Source organism: Eschrichtius robustus, chromosome 4 (genome assembly GCF_028021215.1).
Source record: "Eschrichtius robustus isolate mEscRob2 chromosome 4, mEscRob2.pri, whole genome shotgun sequence".
NCBI lineage: Eukaryota > Metazoa > Chordata > Mammalia > Artiodactyla > Eschrichtiidae > Eschrichtius > Eschrichtius robustus.
The window spans coordinates 49,257,001-49,275,861 of NC_090827.1; the positions used below are offsets into that span (position 1 = coordinate 49,257,001).

The 18,861-nt window shown below is 40.3% G+C and overlaps 1 pseudogene; it reads left to right on the forward strand.

The window, feature by feature from the left end:
* The first annotated feature begins 2,619 nt into the window (after positions 1–2,619).
* LOC137763452 (tripartite motif-containing protein 60-like) lies at positions 2,620–17,526 on the forward strand (annotated as a pseudogene).
* Positions 17,527–18,861: the final 1,335 nt, after the last annotated feature.

Sequence of the window (18,861 nt, forward strand, 5' to 3'; positions counted from 1 at the left end):
GAACTGTGGGGGGCACACAGTTCAGCCCACAGCATCCATGTACACATCCAGTGAGGGATGCCCCCAGCCATCCCTACTCCTCATCACTGTGAAGCAAATCCTGCATATCATAGAGTTTTAAATGTAAATAGTGTACTCTGTGTCTTTCAAGTATAGGATGTCTTTTCATTAATAACCTTTAAAAAATCATCAGATATCCAGAATCCCAACTCGCTGCAACCATCTTTTTGTTTGGATGTATGTATTTGAATTCAGAATAAAAGCCTTGTCAAATATTGTTGATTGTATGTATGCTCTTAGTCTCTAATATACTTTTTTTCCCTCTTGTTACTATTTTCTTGAAGGAGCCTGGTGAGTTGTGCCACAGAGTTGCCCACATCTGGATTTTGCCGATTGTGTCCCTGTGCTGTTGATCTTCATCACTACTGGGAGCAGTGGCTCTCTATGAAGAAGAGGATACCTAGCAACCTCGATTTCAGCCCATTAAGTAAAAGGGACAAAAGTGCCAAAGGAAGCAGAGACTGACTGGGGCTCTCAGTCCTCCTGGTGGCTGCTGTAGAGTTGAAGGGAAGGGGTAGAAATAGGCCTGAGTGGCCACAGCTCCCTGCAGATCCTGGCAAACCTACTGGCAGCCGTGAAGGAGCAGAGAGAAGGCTGAAGAGTCAGACGTTTCTCATTTGTCCCCGCCCCTGGAGAGCCAGGTTTCTCTGAAGGGAGTCTCCTCAGACAGAAACCCTCCCTGCACAATGGCCCTGGCATCTTCCCTGGCACAGCTCCAAGCAGAGGCCAGCTGCCCCATCTGCCTGGATTACCTGAGAGACGCAGTGACCACTGACGGGGCACAACTCCCGTTACCCCTGCATCCAGTAGTGCTGGGAGGGTCTCCAGGACATCTTCCCCTGTCCTGTCTGCCTCCAGTCCTGCCCTGACAAGGGCATCAGGAGAAACAGCCAGTTATGTCACATGATTGATTTTGTGAAGCAGCTCCCCAACACAAGGGGCAAGAGGAAAAGGCTGGACGAGAAACCTCTGTGTGAGAAGCACAAGCAGGTTCTGGGCCTGTTCTGTGAGAAGGACCTGGAGCTGCTGTGTCTGCAGTGCAGGGTCTCCTCTGACCACCGCCATCACCCCCTGGCACCCATGGAGCAGGCTGCAGCCTGTCACAGGAGGAGGCTCAAAGTCCACATTGAGCCCCTGAAAAAGCAACTTGAAGATGCTGAAAAGTCATTAGAAATGCAAGCCTCAAAATCATTTGAGTTGGTGCGGAAGGTGAACAATCAAAGGAGGGAACTGCACTCCGAAGTTGAATGCATTAAGCATTTCTTGGGAACAGAGCATGATGAAATTCATGTTAGGTTACTAAGTGAAGAGAAGGATGTTCAAGATAAAATAATTGAAAAAAACACCAAATATCGGGCCACAGATCCACGTTGAAAAATCTGCTTGGTGAAATAAATAAGTGTTGCAACCTGACCTGGATTTACTGACAGGCATTGAAAGGATGCACAGCACATATGGAAACCTACAGAGCCCGGCAGCCTTTTCCTACAAATTAAAGAAGGCGGTTTTCACTCTTCCCCCACAATATTTTGGCCTCCACAAAATGATCTGCACATTTCAGGTACATCTGACACTAGATGCTGAAACTGCTCACCACAGCCTCAAAGTTTCACAAGACAGGAAAACTGCAACATTTCGAAGGATGGAACCAAACTGTGTTCATAATCCTGAGGCATTTACTTCTCACCTAGAAGTCCTGAGTTCTGAGGGATTTGATGCTGGCAGGCATTTTTGGCAGGTAGAAGAGGCCTAGGCGACTCCTCCTTAGGTGTGTGTAAAGAATCTTTCCCCAGAAATGCTCCTATATCACCATCCCCAAGCAATGGCTGCTGGCAAATTCAGCTCTGGGGTAGTACACCTAACCCAGGGGATTCAGGAAATCCATGTCGGATTGGCGTTTTTCTGGACTACGAGTTGGGAGAAATTTCTTTTTATAATTCGAAAAAGAGATCTCCTTTATATTTATTCAGTGACATTCTTACAGAAAAACTTATGCCCTATTTCTCTATTGGACCTTTTTCAAAATCACTTACAATAAGTCTAGTTGAAGATGAGTACTGAGCCCCCTAGAAGACATTGTGTATGTTCTATTTTCTCCCTGTGTTCAGGGAACATCCTTGTAATAAACAGTAATAAACAAAAAAAACAAAAAAAAGTTACTTCCTCGGGGAGGCCGGGCACAATCTTCACCCACCCAGAAGAAACTGATCCAAAGAGGTGACTGATCGTTCTTAGGTTTCAGAAACAAAACTACCCCTCCCCCGCTGCACCCTGTGACCCCAGCGCACCTGAAGCCTTTGGAGCTGTGCTCTTCACTCCTCTACTGCGCAGGGAAGAAGGAAGACGCGGTGGTGAAGCTTTTCAAACCAACCTCAAAGCACTAATAATGTGAAAATGTAGCTCCGGAGTTAGAGGATCAGCAGAAGCCAATGACGGCCCAGTCACCTGGGAAACGACCCCGCCCCACCATCTTGCTCAGGCTCTTCCGGGTCCAGGCCCTTAGACATTGAGCATGCGCAGGCCCATCCGCGCCCACTTCCGGTGCAACCACCCATCACCATGGCTCAGAGCGCGTTTCCAGGGACTGGCCTCTCAGGGGCCGGAGGTGTGAGCCTTGCCCTGGAGCCTCCAGGCTCCTCAGAGCCTCGGACCTGAGAGGGCTGAGCTACGTGCTCCAGGTGAGCCGGGAGGGCCCTGCGGAAGGGCGGAGGGAGCTTAGCTGAGCAGGGGGCTTTCTGGGCATCTCCTGGAGCCAGACTTCGTGGTCTCTTAAGAAAAGTCACAGGTCGAATCTTGAGAGCTGGGAATCCGCCACAGGTTTAATTTCTTAGCCTGATATTTATTGAGCCCACGCTAGCCGAGCTTTTCAACAGCTATAAGAACAGAGTAGATAATCAGTTTTGAGGAAAAATAGCAAAGAATTCAGACCATGAACCATACACTCTAGTGTCATTAACCAATGGCTGACAAAAATAAATGTAAAATCTCAAGTGGGATTTGTGGTTTGATAGATGTGTGGTGGCAGGAAGCGAGCAGAGGGGCCAGAGGGCCGCATCTTCAGGATCTCGCTGTTTTAACAGTAATGAACATTGGAGAGTAAGAGGATTACATTTGAGTGTAGAGTGCTGTAGAGTTATGAAATTGATGGTCGGCATGGAGTAGAAGACGGTAGTCAGAATAGTCGGCCTGTGTATGTAGCCTGGACTGGAAAAGTGTCCCCCAAAACTGTTCTTTTCACTCCAAGGCCTGAGTGTGGAAGGTGGGGTTGGGGAGATAAGTATGGGGGAGGGGGAACCCATTAGGAATATGTGTGGGAACGCCAGGGCACCTGCTTAATTTAAATGAAATACTCTTTATGAAACAATAGAATGGTTCCTTCTGGTTCCAGAAATTTCAGTCTTTTTTTTTGTTTTTGGCTACGCTACATAGCTTGTGGGATTTTAGTTCCCTGACCAGGGATTGAACCTGGGCCCTAGGCAGTTAGAGTGCAGAGTCCTAAACCCTGGACTACCAGGAAATTCCCTTGTTTCTTCTTTTTAGTCTTTTTTTAATTGGAGTATAATTGCTACAATGTTGTGTTAGTTCCTGCTGTACAATGAAGTGAATCAGTTACATGTATCCATATATTCCCTCCTTCTTGGACCTTCCTCCCACCCCACCCCCCATCCCACCCATCCAGGTCATCACAGAGCACTGAGCTGAGCTTCCTGTGCTTTATAGCATGTTCCCACTAGCTATCTATTTTATGCATGGTAGTGTATATATATCAATCCCAATCTCCTAATTGGTCTCACCCTCCCCGTCCTCCACTGTGTCCACATGTCCATTCTTTATGTCTGCGTCTCTATTCCTGCCCTGAAAATAGGTTCATCTGTACCCTTTCCCTAGATTCCACATGTATGCGTTAATATATGATATTTGGTTTTTTTCTTTCTGGCTTACTTCATTCTGTATGACAGACTCTAGGTCCATCCACATCTCTACAAATGACCCAATTTCATTCCTTTTTATGGCTGAGTAATATTCCATTGTGTACATGTGCCACATTTTCTTTATCCATTCATCTGTTGTTGGATGTTTAGGTTGTTTCCATGTCCTGGCTATTGGAAATAGTGTTGCAATGCATATTGGGGTACATGTGTCCCTTTGAGTTATGGTTTAGTCAGGGTATATATGCCTGGTAGTTGGATTGCTGGGTCATATAGTAGTTCTAATTTTAGTTTTTTAAGGAACATCCATACTGTTCTCCATAGTGGCTGTACCAGCTTACCTTCCCACCAACAGTAGAGGAGGGTTCCCTTTTCTCCACACCCTCTCCAGCATTTATTGTTTGTAGATTTTTTGATGATGGCCATTCTGACTGGTGTGATACCTCATTGTAGTTTTGATTTCTATTTCTCTAATAATTAGTGGTGTTGAGCATCCTTTCATGTGCCCCTTGGCCATCTGTGTGTCCTCCTTGGTGAGATGTCTGTTTAGGTCTTCCACCCATTTTTTGATTGGGTTGTTTGTTTTTTTGATATTGAGCTCCATGAGCTGTTTGTATATTTTGGAGATTAATCTGTTGTCTGTTGCTTCATTTGCAAATATTTTCTCCCATTCTGTCGGTTGTCTTTTCATCTAGTTTATGGTTTCCTTTGCTGTGCAAAAGCTTTTAAGTTTAGTTATGTCCCATTTGTTTACTTTTGTTTTTATTTTCATTACTCTAGGAGGTGGGTCAAAAAAGATCTTGCTGTGGTTTATGCCAAAGAGTGTTTTTCCTATGTTTTCCTCTAAGAGTTTTATAGTGTCCACCCTTAAATTTAAATCTTTAATCCATTTTGAGTTTATTTTTGTGTATCATGTTAAATAGTATTCTAATTTCATTCTTTAACATGTAGCTGTCCAGTTTTTGTAGCACCACTTATTGAAGAGTCTGTCTTTTCTGCATTGTATGTTCTTGCCTCCTTTGTCATAAATTAGGTGACCATATGTGCTAGGGTTTATCTCTGGGCTTTCTACCCTGTACCATTGATGTATATGTCTCTTTTTGTGCCAGTACCATACCATCTTGATTACTGTAGCTTTGTAGTATAGTTTGAAGTTGGGGAGCCTGATTCCTCCAGCTCAGTTTTTCTTTCTCAAGGTTGCTTTGGCTATTCAGGGTCTTTTGTGTTTCCATACAAATTGTAAGATTCTTTTGTTCTAATTCTGTGAAGAATGCCATTGGTAATTTGATAGGGATTGCATTGAATCTGTAGATTGCTTTGGGTTATATAGTCATTTTCACAACATTGATTATTCCAATCCAAGAACATGGTATATATCTCCATCTGTTTATGTCATCTGTGATTTCTTTCATCAGTGTTTTATAGTTTTCTGAGTACAGGTCTTTTGCCTCCGTAGGTAGGTTTATTCCTAGGTATTTTATTCTTTTTGCTGCAATGGTAAATGGGATTGTTTCCTTAATTTCTCTTTCGTTGTTAGTGTATGCAAATGCGAGAGATTTCTGTGCATTAATTTTGTATCCTGCAACCTTACCAAATTCATTGATTAGTTCTAATATTTTTCTGGTGGCATCTTTAGGATTTTCTATGTATAGTATCATGCCATCTGCAAACAGTGACAGTTTTACCTCTTCTTTGCCAATTTGGATTCCTTTTATTTCTTTTTCTTCTCTGCTTGTTGTGGCTAGGACTTCCAAAACTGAATAACAGTGGTGAGAGTGGACATCTTGTTCCTGATCTTAGTGGAAATGCTTTCTATTTTTCACCATTGAGAATAATGTTTGCTGTGGGTTGGACATACGTGGTCTTTATTATGTTGAGGTAGGCTCCCTCTTTGCCCATTTTCTGGAGAGTTTTTATCATAAATGGTTGTTGAATTTTGTCAAAAGCTTTTTCTGCACCTATTGAGATGATCATATGGATTTATTCTTTAATTTGTTAATATGGTGTATCACATTGATTGATTTGCATATTTTGAAGACTCCTTGTATTCCTGGGACAAATACCACTTGATCATGGTGTATGATCCTTTTGATGTGTTGTTGGAGTCTGTTTGCTAATATTTTGTTGAGAATTTTGTGTCTATGTTCATCAATGATATTGATCTGTAATTTTCTTTTTTTGTGATATCTTTGTCTCATTTTCATATCAGGGTCATGGTGGCCTCATAGAACGAATTTGGGAGTGTTCCTTCCTCTGCAATTTTTTGCAAGAGTTTTAGAAGGATAGGTTTTAGCTCTTCTCTAAATGTTTGATAGAATTCGCCTGTGAAGGCATCTAGTCCTGGAATTTTGTTTGTTGGAAGATTTTTAATGACAGTTTCAATTTCATTACTTGTGATAGGTCTGTTTACATTTTCTAATTCTTCCTGGTTCACTCTTGAAAAATTGTACCTTTCCAAGAATTTGTCCATTTCTTCCAGGTTGTCCATTTTATCAGCATATAGTTGCTTATAGTAGACTCTTATACTTCTTTGCATTTCTGCAGTGTCAGTTGTCATTTCCCTTTTTTCATTTCTAATTTTATTGATTTGCTTCCTCTCTGTTTTTTTCTTGATGAGTCTAGCTAAAGGTTTATCAATTTTGTTTATCTTCTCAAAGAACCGACTTTTAGTTTTATTGACCTTTGTTATTGTTTTTCATTTCTATTTCATTTATTTCTGCTCTGATGTTTATGATTTCTTTCCTTCTACTGACTTTGGGTTTTCTTTGTTCTCTTTCTCTAGTTGCTTAAGGTGTAGGGTTAGATTGTTTATTTGAGATTTTTCTTGTCTCTTGAGGTGAGATTGAATTGCTGTAAACTTCACTCTTAGAACTGCTTTTGCTGCATGCCATATGATTTGGGTTGCCGTGTTTTCATTGTCATTTGTTTCTATGTATTTTTTTAATTTCCCCTTAGATTTCTTCAGTAATATCTTGGTTATTTAGTAGCACACTGTTTAGCCTCCATGTATTTGTGAGTTTTACAGTTTTTTTCCTGTAATTGATTTCTAATCTCATAGCATTGTGGTTGGAAAAGATCTTTGATATGATTTCAGTTTTCTTACATTTTCTGAGGCTTGATTTGTGACCCAAGGTGTGATCTATCCTGGAGAATGTTCTGTGTGCACTTGAGAAGAAAGTGTATTCTGCCACTTTTGGGTGGAATGTCCTATAAATATCAATTAAATCTATCTGGTCTATTTTGTCATCTAAAGCTTGTATTTTCTTATTTATTTTCTGTTTGGATGATCTGTCCATTGGTGTAAGTGGGGTGTTAGTGCCCCCTACAATTACTGTGTTACTGTTGATTTCCCCTTATATGGTTGTTAGCATTTGTGTTATGTGTTGAGATGCTCCTATGTTAGGGACATAAATATTTATAATTGTTATACCTTTTTCTTGCACTGATCCCTTGGTCATTATGTAGTGTCCTTCCTTGTCTCTTGTAACATTCTTTATTTTAAAGTGTATTTTATCTGATATGAGTATTGCTACTCCAGCTTTCTTTTGATTTCCATTTGCATGGAATATCTTTGTCCATTCCCTCACTTTCAGTCTGTATGTGTCCCTAGGTCTGAAGTGGGTCTGTTGTAGACAGCATATATATGGGTCTTGTTTTTGAATCCATTCAGCCAGTCTGTGTCTTTCTGTTGGGACATTTAGTCCATTTACATTTAAGGTAATTATGGATATGTATGTTCCTATTACCATTTTCTAAATTATTTTAGGTTTGTTTTTGTAGGTCCTTTTCTTCTCTTGTGTTTCCTGCCTAGGGAAATTCCATTAGCATTCGCTGTAAAGCTGGTTTGGTGGTGCTGAATTCTCTTAGCTTTTACTTATCTGTAAAGCTTTTGATTACTCTGTCGAATCTGAATGAGATCTTTGTTGGGTAAAGTAATCTTGGTTGCAGGTTTTTCTCTTTCATCACTTTAAGTATATCCTGCCACTCCCTTCTGGCCTGCAGAGTTGCTGCTGAAAAATCAGCTGATAACCTTGTGGGGATTCCCTTGTATGTTATTTTTTGCTTTTCCCTTGCTGCTTTTAATATTTTTTTCTTTGAATTTAATTTTTGTTAGTTTGAGTAATATGCGTCTTGCTGTTTTTCTCCTAGGGTTTATCCTGTACGGACTCTCTGGGCTTCCTGGACTTGGGTGGCTATTTCGTTTCCCATGTTAGGGAAGTTTTCGACTATAATCTCTTCGAATATTTTCTCAGACCCTTTTTTTTTCTCTTCTTCTTCGGGACCCCTATAATTTGAATGTTGGTGCCTTTAGTGTTGTCCCCAGAGTCTCTGAGATTGCCTTCAATTCTTTTGATTCTTTTTTCTTTGTTCTGCTCCTTGGCATTTTTTCCCACCATTCTGTCTTCTAGATCACTTATTTGTTCTTCTGCCTCAGTTATTCTCTTATTGATTCCTTCTAGTGTATTTTTCATTTCAATTATTGTGTTGTTTATCTCTGTCTGTTTGTTCTTTAGTTCTTCTTTGTCAAACATTTTTGTATTTTCTCGATCTGTGCTTCCATGCTATTTCCGAGATTTTGGATCATCTTTACTATCATTACTCTGAATTCTTTTTCAGGTAGCTTGCCTATTTCCTCTTCATTTATTTGTTCTTGTAGGTTTTTACCTTGCTCCTTCATCTGTAACATAGTTTTTTGTTGTCTCATTTCTTTTTCTTTTTTGATGGGTAGACTGTGTTCTTGTCTTACTGGTTGTTTGGCCTGAGGCTTCCAGCATGGAGTTTGTAGGCTGTTGGGTACAGCCGGGTCTTGTTGCTGAGATGAGGACCTCCAGGAGACCTCACTCTAATTAATATTCCTTGGGATCTGAGGTTATCTGTTAGTCCATTCGTTCGGACTCAGAGCTCACCACAGGAGCTCAGGCCTTATGCCCTGCCCGTGAACCAAGATCCCACAACCCATGCGGGGCAGCAAAAAAAGAAAAAAGAAAAAAAAAGGAGCAGAACAATAACAAACAGTAAAAATTAAAATAAAATTAGAAAACTAACAAATATGTTAGAAAAAAATATATATAGATGAAATATGACCAGAAGGTAAAACAGAACCACAGTAGCAAAAATGAGGAAAAAAAAAAAAAGCTGTGAAAGGACTTGGCCGTAGGGGATGGGGCTTATGTGGGGGCAGGGCTTTGGCACAGGCGGGGTGTAGGTGGCGGCCTATGCTTAAGACTCAGGCAGAAAAGACCCTGGGGGGGTGGGGGGTGGGGCTTAGGGTCATCTGGAGGGGCCCTTGAGTGCCTCAGGCCTTGGAGTGTGGATGATCAGGCCCAGGAACCCAGCAGGCTCCAGTGGGTGGGGAAAACGCCATCCATGCCTTCCCCCCCCATCCTCAGATCCCAGAGGGTCCCTCCCTATCTGCCCCTCCTCCGTTTTTCACCCCTCCCTCCCTCCTATGCCCCTAGGATCTCTGCAGCCAGAGGGGGCCTCAGAGGGTGGAGGACACCCCTGGGACCCCAGCAGGCTTCCCCAAACCTGATTGGGCAGGGGAAATGCCAGCTGCATTCCCCCCTGATCATCTAAAGCCCTGAGGGTCCCTCCAGGTGTGGGAAGCCCTCCCTCTCCCAGCCACCCCTCAATGGCACCGATTCCATCTGGCCTCCACCCCTCCTTCTCGCTTACTACCCCCATGTCCTACCCGGTCACTTGGGGGTTCCTCCTATCTCCTTGGGTGTTGAGGTCCCCCCCTAGCATCTGGTAGGTGCCTAGTTGTGGGGAGACACAAACTCTGCATCCCTCTACTCTGCCATCTTCTTTAGTCATACTTGTAATGTACTACCTGTATAGCCTTGGGCAATATTCTTAAAACCTTATATATTTAATCAGCCAAAATGCATTTGTAAAATATGGAATCTTAAACAAGGATTAGGAATCCATGACATGACAGTGTTATTTATGAACATTAGATTGGAAGGTCAGAAGAGTTGGAAGACACATTTTCATTACTTTATACATTTCTTTTTATACCATAGAGGAGGAAAAATATTTTTCCCTCTACTCTGCTAGGTTCTTGGCTGAGACACCCCTCTGCCCTTCCATAATTAAAGATTAACAGGAGAAAAAACAAAACAACTTTAAATGCATATGATCATGTAGGAGCCTCACAAAGGAATGAGACTCAGAAGGCAGCCCGGCAACTGAGGCTTATATACCAGACTGAGAAGAGCAAAGGGATAGGGGCCTGGGTTTCAAATGGGAGGAAGGCAGTTCACTGGAAGGTGAGTAGAGGAAATTGTTGGTAAAGTTTGCTCTGCCGTGCAAATAAGTCAGGTAGATGAGTGATCTCTGGAAATAGAGCACTTCCAGGTACAGTCTCCCTTTCTAATATAAATTTCCCTAAATTCTTCTCTGTTTTCTGAGCTTCTGTGTCTACAGTTTCTCAAAATAGTCTGCTCAAAATCATCCTTATGCCAAATGAGCATATTTTGGGGTGGCATATTCTGTTATCCTTTAATTACAATATAACAAAAAAGAATTTTAATGCACTAATACCTTACAGCTCCTTCAAAACTAGAATGCATGCAAACTTTCTTTGCCAAACTACTGCCATGAGCAGTTAACACCTTTTCTTCTCACTAAAGATTTAACAGTACCAAAATTTATAGTAGCTTTTAGACTGAAATAGTGCTATCGTATATACTTTAATACAATGTTACATGATATAATAAAAATCTAGGCAGTTGAGATAGATTTCTAAGAGCTTTTTTTTACTTTGAAAATGTATAAGATCTTGTGTCTAGGAGTCCCCAAGACTATACCTAGGTACAGCTATTACTTGTGTCTAGGAATCCCCAAGACTATACCTAGGTACAGCTATTACTAGGGGGACTCAGAAATCTCAGGGTAAAGTATATTCAGACCTGTGATTGATTATAGTGAATGAATACAGCAAAATCAACAAAGGGAAAAGATGCATGAGATGAAGTCTCAGGAAACCAAGACAGACTTCCAAAAGTCCTATCCCAGTAGAGTCACACAGACCCACTTAACACCTCCAGCAACAAGTTGTGACAACATGTATGAAATGTTGTTACCAGGGAAGCTCTTTAGAGGCTTGTTGCCCCAAAATCTGGGGGGAACAGGTCATGTAGCGAGCCTCTGCCTAGCATGTATCAGATCTCCAGATTCCGAGAAGGAATACTGGTGGTTAGCATAAACCACATCATTTGTACCTACACTTTAGCACAGTGAGCCATTATCAGGGAATGGTGGTAACCCTTACAGAATCCAAGTTCCCAGACAGGACCCAAGGGCCAGCCTTTTTTTTTTTTTTTTTTTTTTTAATTTGTTTATTTGTTTTTATTTTTGGCTGTGTTGGGTCTTCGTTGCTGTGCGCGGGCTTTCTCTAGTTGGGGTGAGCGGGGGCTACTCTTCGTTGCGCTACAGGGCTTCTCTTCGTTGTGCTACGTGGGCTTCTCATTGCAGTGGCTTCTCTTGTTGCAGAGCACGGGCTCTAGGCATGCGGGGTTCTGTAGTTGTGGAGCGCAGACTCAGTAGTTGTGCACAGGCTTAGTTACTCTGCAAGGGCCAGCCTTTTAAGCAGGCCTTTCTAAGGACAGCAGTCTTAAGCCTGCTCTTTTAACTCTTTTTTGTACAATGCCACTTATTGAGCATCTGTTCTGGGTTAGGTACTGCATGTCATCCCCAAAGCACCATGGTGTATTCATCAACCCAGAAGTTCTCTGAACCCTAACATTCAGAGATTTTTTTTGTTTTTTTTTTTAATGGAGGTTTCATTATGTTGACATGGTTTATTAAGTCATTGGTCATTGGTGATTACCTCAATCTCCAGTGCCTCTCCCCAGGAAGTCACAGGTTAGGACTGAAAGTCCCAACCCTCTAATCATACCTTGATCTTTCTGGTGACTTGCCTCCATTCTGGTGCTATCTATGGGTCCTTGGCCATCACTCATCTCATTAGCATACAAAAGACCCTCTTAACACTAGGGAGATTTCAAGGTTGTTAAGAGTCCTGTGTCAGGAACCTGGGATAAAAACTAAATATATATTTATTAGGTACAGAAGTAACAAGAAGTACAGTGTGCTTAATGGTTTAGAGTTTTACACTACTGGGAAGTTAATAAGTTAAGCCTGTTAATGTTTCATAGTTGGTGCCAGATGACACAAACTCCTGGGTCAGAGACAGAGGACTCTTACTATTGGCACAGCCAGCAGCATGAGCATCATGTTGTGTCAGTTCCCCATACCTCCCAAGTCCCACAGAGGTGATGTGGAGGGGCCACGCGGGTGCTGTGCACACTGCGGGTCTGCAACACATTCAGAGATCCCCGAGTTTGGGGGATCCCTTTTCATAGCAAACCTGTTTCTGGTCCCACGGGGAGACTTGACCTCCCCTTTCAAGGATGCTTTCTGCAAACACAACCCTGAGAAATGGCCCTAATGGTATAGGTATATTAGTGTAAACTGGGTGCAATAAAGTTTTATAATAAAAAAGGAGACCGTCCATATTCTCAAGAAATATTTTAGTTTAAGTATTTAAGGGAAAACTGACATGATGTCTGTAATTTAAACTGTTTGAAATAATATATTCTACACACGTATATATTCATACACACTCTTGCCCTCACATGTAGTGAGAAAGAATACTGGTCAGCCCAAATCTTAAAAACTGGACACTCTAAGCAAGGGAATAAGGGGGTTGACTACATTATTGTTTCAGTATCGCTGTAGTTTTGAAGACTTTCAAAAGGAAAAGTTAGAGAAATCTCTGGTTGGTTTATTCTGTCCTGTCATGTCTAATTTCCAGGCAGAGTTATTCTCTCAAATAGTGGCTACTCAACCATCAGTACACTATTCCTTTTCCTTCTCCCCCACATTATCAGGCACCATTTTTAAACTTTTTCTGCTGTTCACATTTCACATAAAATGATGCTTGAACATAGTAAAATAGTCATGATTTCACATTTAATGCTGGACTTGTGCTTATAACCAAGGGGAAATTACCCCATTCTGACTCATCCCTTCTACGCTATCTTATTTCAGAATTATTAAAATGTGAAAAAAAATATTCATCTTAGAATTAATAAAATATGGTTGTATATACTTGTCATGCATTTTAACGTCCCTCCTTGCCCATTATAATCCAGCTCACTTTAGGAGAACATTGGGCGTTAGGTCCTGAAGGAACTTAAGCCAATTGGACTGTGCATGGCCTGCCTTCCTGAATATACATGCAGGTAATCCTCTTCTAGAGGTAAATCACACTCCCCACCCCACCCCAGCTAACACTTACCTTGAGTAGGAATTACTTGCCAGATATTCTGGCCACTGTTATCCACATGTGTGTGTTTAGATAGCAGGGTTTGTGTGGTGTGTGTGAATGGTAGGAATGGGCTGGTAGAAGGTGGGTTTTCAAACACAGACTGACTCACAACTCCTGTCTCCTTTTCCTCTGATCTAGCAGGGCTCAGTATTTCTGAAACCCTTCTATGTTAGTGTCTCATCTGTATAAATATTATTCTCTTTGACTAGGTGACCCTTTCCTTACTTTTTGCTGGGTTGAGTTGAGGCTTTGTGGAAGGAGCTTGAGTCCCCTTCTGTGGTAAGGTTTGCTGTGCGTCAAGCACTGTGGTAAGTGCCTTCCACACAGTCACTGATTCTCAATTAACCCTCACACCAACTATGAAATTAGTGCTGGGAGAGGAATTTCAACATAGGCCTTTGAAGTCTTTTATGTATGCCAAGAATGCAGGGCCCTGACCGCCCTTCAACCAGGCCATCTAATACCAGTTCATGTATAAATATTCTCAGTTGCACCTACAATGTCTTTTATAACTTCTTCTCTCTATTCCCAGAGAAATTCAGATTATATTTGGTTGTCTCTTCTCTTTAATTTTTTGTAATTGAACAGTCTCCCCACTTTTGTCTTTTATATAACATTGACATTTTTAATATTAATGTTTTTTAGGGTTTATTCATTTTGTATTCATTATTATTATTTTTTTTTAATAAAAAGCCCTTCTTGAATATCTACTACAGGCCAATGAGCAAGGTAGACTAAGAACCTACTTATCTTACTCACTATTGATGGACGAAAGAGAAACTAACCAACAAACACACACATGAAGTAGACAATTTTAGATTATGATTGCATTCTGTGAAAGAAAATAGAGGGGATAGCAAGAAAGTGCAGGGAGAGGAAGACAGTCAAATTATGTGAGTAGAAACTGTTTCCTCGAGGAGATAGCATTTGAGAGAGGAGACCTGAAAGAAAACACAGAGGTGTACAAAGATTCCTGCGGAGAATGCTTAACTCCATAGCAATGACCTCAGCATCGATGAAATAGAATTTATATTTTAAGGCAGGACAAGAAAATTTAAACATAAAATCCTCTTTCTGTGTTTGTTTGGGCCACCTCTCTCTCTCCCCAATGTGCAGGTTGCTTCTGCATTACACATAAACCAGAGCTCCTCAAAGATGGGACTGCCTGCTCAACCTTAAAGATCAATTGTTTTCCTGTTCATCTGACCCTAGCAACTTAACTTCTTAAAAGAATAGCATGCTTTCCCAACTCTGTAGGAGGTCATAGTGACTTGCTGCTCACTTTGGACATGCTTACCTGGACTATGTATCCTTCATGAACTTTATGTAAAATATCAGTATATCATTTTGATATATGATCCTTTGTCTTGAAAATGTATATGACTTTGCTTTCCAACTTCTAACAGGTGGAACAATTCTTTCTGAGAGTCCGTCTCCCAGATTATAATCCTCAGTTTGGCTCAAATAAAATTTCCCCTTTTTTCTTCTTAACTTGATTAATTAAATTTTTGTAATCACCATATTCAACCAAAAAAAAGTTAATTTTTGCTGCAGTGTACCAAGGAAGAAAGAACGATAGGACTCAAACTCAAAGTGACTAGTCAGGATCAGTACTTAAGATTTTATATAACATGTTGAGGAGTTGAGGTTTTAAAGCGCATTCAGACACTGGAAAAATTTAATCACTGGGAAGAGAGGATATAAGTTGTCTATTCAATGGAAAATTTTGATTACTGAGTGGGAATGGATGCAAGGGAGCAAGAGTGGAAGCAGGCTGATCAGGTAGAAGGGTGGTACCATAACCAAGTGGAGAGCTGTTGGTGGCTTGGTCTAGGTTAGGCTTCTGTACTGCATTCATATACCTCACAAGGTAGGGGACTGCCCCCAAAATGTACAGAACAATAGATGAGTAGAAAAAGCAAGGGATATAGTGATTTATATCCCAGTGTACTACAAAATGAATGAAACCACTTCCATTTAAGTTAACCATTTGGATGAGCCTGCAGGTGATTTTTCTAAAACTTTAATACTTTGAAATAATGATAGATTCAAGGAACTTTTAAAGATAGTACAGAGGGGTCCCATGGACCCACTGTCTACGTTCCCATGTTTCTTAACAATATTATATGAAAACCAAGAATTTGATATTGGTCAAATGAGTACGTATAGTTCTGTGACACTTATCACATGCAGATTCATGTAGCCACCACCAAAATCAAGATAGAGAACTATTCCATCTCTATGAAGTCTCTTTTATAGTCTTATAGTCACAGCCATCATACTCCCACATCATACCAAAACCATGACACCCACTTTTTGTAAAGTAGTATTTCAGAGTAACATTCAAAGATCATGACCCCTCATCTATAAGTATTTCATCATGTATTTCCTAAGAATAGAATACTTTCTTATGTAGCTAAAGTGTAATTTTAGAATTCAAGAAGGTTAACTATGATACTCTGATCTAATAAATAGTGCATATTCCGATTTTCCCCGTTGTCCCATACTATCCACTTTATAGCAGTTTTTCTCCCTATCTAGAATCAAAGCTTAAGATCATGAATTTCTCTTAGTTGTTTCTTTAGTCTCTTTTAATGTAGAACACTCCCCCATATTTTTTTCAGTGTCATTCTTGTTTATGCAGTGTTTAAGACCATTGAATGTTCCATGGTTTCAATTTTGGTGATTATTTCCCTGTGATTAGATTTGGGTAATGGTGGGCGGGCAGAACTGTTGCATATGTGCTGTTTTTCTTCCCATCACAGGCCATCAGTTTATCCATTCATTGGTCAGGAGGTGTTCTCTAGTCTCTACATTGTAAAGGTACTTATTTTGTCTCTCTACACATGAACTATAATTCTTAGAATAATATTTTGAGATTGTGTGAATATATTATTTCCCATGAAATTTTACCTTATAGTATTTGCAGTTATTGATGATTCTTGCTTGAATTAATTATTATATTGTGATGGCCAGTCTAGGAAATTTTGAAATTAAAAGCTTTTCTCCCCCATAGGAATGATTGCTTTCTTGAACCTGTGGCTACTTACTTGTAGAAGAAACTCAATGTTATATTTGGGTGGGCTAATTTGCGATAGAGCTACAAGCAGTGAATCTCTCTTGCCCTTCAAGTTGAGGTAGGTGCAGGGGACTCAGCAAGACTTCGGTGGCTGTCATCAGCATGCCGGTCCAGTGCAACGTAAAGCTGGTCAATCTGTGATCTCTGGAGGAAGATATCCACTTCTCACTGGGTCTTGAGCTTGAGGCAGGCCTTGCCAGAGGGAGCATTCTTATCCACCACTTTTGTTCTCAACTCAGTGGAGTTCATGACAGCCCTGGTACAGGCACAAGAGGTGTCTAGCTACCCCATCTGTGTGGATAGCTTGAAAGATCCAGTAACCATCAACTGTGGGCACAGCTTCTGTTGCTCATGCATCAACATGACTTGGAAAGATCTAGGTGATACCTTCCCCTGTCCTGTCTGCCATTTTTGGTTTGGAGACAAGAACATCAGGAGCAAACCCAGCTCAGTCATTTGACTGAAATTGCTAATTTACTCCAGATCAGAAGGAGCACGTGGAAGGGGCAGGAAGAGAATTCTGTGTGTGAGAAGCACAATCAGTTTCTGACCCTTGTTTGTGGGAAGAACCTAGAGGTTTTATGTACATAGTGCTGTTTCTCCATTCAACACCAGAAACACTACAATTGCCCCATCATGAAAGCTACCTCTCATCACAGGAAAATTCTAGAATGTACCATTGAGCCCTTGAAGAGTGATTATGGAACAAGTTGAAAAAGTGATAACTCTGCAAGCCAGCCAATCAGTTGAACGTGAGAAACCAGGTTAAATGTAGGAGAGAAGAAATAAATTCTGAATGTGAGCAATTTAGACTGTTTCTACAGAATCAGCAAGAGGATATTCTTAGGCAGATGGAAGATGAAGAGATGGACATTTTAACAAAACTCTATGAAAACTTTGTAACATTTACAGGTCACGCTTCCATACTGAAACATCTGCTGAGGGAGGTAGGGGAATCTTGCCATGACGTAAGAACAACCACTCTGCGGATGTGGTTAGACTATCCTTGCAAATTTGTTTGTTCTTTTTGTTCGCCTATAAACTCTGGCTAATGTATTTTGTCAACTCAGCCAATTTATAAGCACGAAAGTTACCAGTATGGGAAGACATGGCAAAATTGAGTCCTGATCATTAGCTTGTAATGAAATGTTATCTAAAAGAATAATTTGGAATGAGAAATATTAATTCAGATTATTGACAGTAAGAAGAAATTTGGTGTAATGTCACGAAGTGCAGAAAAAAATACACTCACTGTTAGCTTTCATATATACGTCTAAAAACAAATTCACTCTGAAGTTCAAAAATATAAAATTCCTTTAACATGCTCAAGATCATTAACTATGAGTTTTAATATATCCCTGCACTTCTGGTTCACTTAAGAAAAATCAGAAAATATAGTTTAGTAAAAGAAAAAAAAGAATATTTACTGATAGTCTCACCACACAGAAATAACCATGATAAGCATTTGTTATCATTTTTTAGGACATTTTAAATGTAGATATATAGTCATGCATTGAAAAAACATTGCATACGTAAATTTGCTTTTTTTTAATTTAAAGTGAACATTTTGCATGTTAATAAATATACATGTGCAACATCATTTTCAATTCTTGCATGGTATATATGTGCCACTGTTTATTCGGTTTATCCATTATTGTTGGATAATTTATTTTTCAGGACTCTTTCAGTTGCAAGGAACACAAAACTTAAACTGCCCCAGACCAACAGAGGAAAAGTCTTAGGCAGGCTGTCCTCTGTTGGCAAGATAGCTACCAGCAGTTCTGGAATAATATCCTTTCAACTCAGCAGGTGGGGGAAAAGCCATGCCTTCAAATGTTCTAATTCTAGAGTTCACTCTAACTAGACCAATTTGGATTCGACCACTGTATGGAGAGGAGGAGCTGGGTGTAACCCGACAAAATCAGAGCGATCTTACCAGAATGAGGGAATATGAATGCTGATGGGCAAAAACAGCATCTGTCCACTACAGACATTTTCAGTGTTTGCAACTATTTGCCTTCATGAACTATATACCCCAGGGACTATCCTTGAACATAAATTTTTAGAAACATGATTGATTATTTCCTTGGGATATATACTTAAAAGAGAAATTACCAGATCTAAGAGCATGGTATATTTTTAATGAATTTTATACCTTTTGCCAAATTGCCTTCCAGAAAATGCTGCCAATTAACCTGTGCTTTAGAAAATAGGAAGTTCTGTGGAAATTTCTCTCTCACTTTTTTTTCTTAAAGCTTAGACATATATTTATGGCTTAAAAAGATTGCCAGTTCAATTATATAGAATGAAAGTATTCTGTACATTGAAAAACAACTCAAACAAATAAAAAGTTTCCTCATATCCTTACCATTACTGCTAGGCAAAAATTTCATCTTTTTTTACTTTGTATTTATATTAATTACTCCTAAAAAAAATTTATATACATATATCTATTG